Raw genomic sequence first — 1,916 nt, forward strand, 5'->3', positions numbered from 1 at the left:
ACATGTAGGCCTAATTGTAATATCGGCGATTTTTAATGTTTTAAATATATATTTATAAAAGTTACGGTAAACACATTGGTTTGTTTACGGAATTTGGGGGCGTGGCTGTATCGAAGATCGATTGGTTAAAGATTTCGCGGTTCTGTAGGTTAAAATCATGCTAGGCATGTATACGTCGAATTGGGTTGTATTAAGGGTTTTTTAAATCACTCGAAGTGTCGCTGTCGTAAGTGCAACAGCTACCAGTACTGATGTCGACGCAAAAAGATTTTTTGGCTGATTTCCGGCAACCTTCAGACGAAGAGTCCTTGCTGAATGACATTCCTTCTACTGTCCATAAGGATTCTACGTTGAATTTGGACACCCCTGAGACAGAGAAAGCCTCGTCAGACCTGGCCGACACTTTCAACCTGTTCAAGACCTATTTAGACTCAAAGCTGAACACTCTGAACTTTCTGTGGGTAACGATTTTGATGATTTGGCTAAGAAACTCAAAAAGACGTTTCAGTTTCTTTTAAGCACGAGGGAAACAAAATTCAATTTGAATTCAATTCTGAAATTCTGAACGTTTAGCTAAAGTACAGAAAAAGTTGTCAGTTAAAGATTCTGCTTCGGTTGCCATTATTTCTTCTGTTATTACCAAGATTAACAAGAGAAACAAGCTAATTCGTATAGCAGATAAATCACCAGCGGGTTGGACCACTGTAAGAGAATACGAGAGAGAGAATAGGGCGCTCCGGGCACTCAGAGAGAAACGAAGATTCAAGCCTTATTCCAAAAGAAATGCATCAGCGACGGTTTCTACTCCTCCTGACCGTAGGCCTACTCCTTCTCAGCAGCCTTTCGTTTCTCAAGGCGTCGCGAAGCATCCCCATATGACATCTGCTATAACGGTAGAAAATACAAGCACTGGAAGTCGCAATGCACAGCAACCCTCAAATTAAGTTCCCAACCTCAGGCCACAAACAATTTAAGTACCCAGTAAATCAATTGAAAAGTATGATATTTTTGTTCATGATTCAATTTTAAATGAGCAATTTGATTTGTTTTTGAATCAAGTAGATTATTTTTAAAAATTTACCTGTCTATGGCAAAGGTGTTAAAGGAAACTTAGCTAAGCATGTTGAATACTGGAAAAGTATTGGTGCTAGCGATTTTGTTATTGATACCATTAATAACGGTTATGTAGTTCCTTTTCAGACGGCACCACCTCCAATGAAGTTCCAGAATAATAAGCCAGCTTTTGAAAATGTTGAATTTGTAAATAGTTCAATTTCAGATCTGTTAGAATCCGGCTGCATTGAAAAAGTTCCTTTCCAGCCTTTTGTTGTTAGCCCACTTAGTGTTGCAGTTAACAAGGGTTCGGGTAAAAAGAGGCTAATTTTAGATTTGGGCGAATTAAATAAATTTGTAAATAAAAAGAAAGTAAGGTTTGAAGATTGGAAAGTGGCTTTGAATTTTTTAAAAAAAGGATGTTTTCCTTTTAAATTCGATTTGAAATCAGGATACCACCATATTGATTTATGTAGGAAACAGTTGACATATTTTTCGTTTTGTTGGAATGACCAGTTTTATTGTTTCAATGTTTTAGCGTTTGGTTTGACCTCAGCACCTTATATTTTTACCAAGTGCCTTAGAACATTGGTGAAACACTGGAAGAACCATGGTATTGACATTGTTCTCTATCTTGATGACGGGTTCGGTTTTGGTAACAATTACGAAAATTGTTTGAAAGCTTCAAATTTTGTTCGTAATTCTCTTGTTCAAGCAGGTTTACGCAGCGCAGTTAGGGTTACAAATGGAAATATCGGCGATTTTTAAAGACAAAAAATACACACTTTATTAGAATGGGCGAATCTTTTTAGGAATTCACTGATATAAAAAAAAATGTAATATGGTTTAAATCTACATGTTGG

At 36.7% G+C, this 1,916-nt stretch overlaps 1 pseudogene; it reads left to right on the forward strand.

Annotated features, from left to right (window-relative positions):
* The first annotated feature begins 251 nt into the window (after positions 1 to 251).
* On the forward strand, positions 252 to 985 carry LOC134232068 (uncharacterized; annotated as a pseudogene).
* The last annotated feature ends 931 nt before the right edge of the window (positions 986 to 1,916 follow it).

The sequence above is a fragment of the Saccostrea cucullata genome, unplaced genomic scaffold (genome assembly GCF_032062105.1).
Source record: "Saccostrea cucullata isolate Sc308-1 unplaced genomic scaffold, CSIRO_AGI_Scuc_v1 ctg12624, whole genome shotgun sequence".
NCBI lineage: Eukaryota > Metazoa > Mollusca > Bivalvia > Ostreida > Ostreidae > Saccostrea > Saccostrea cuccullata.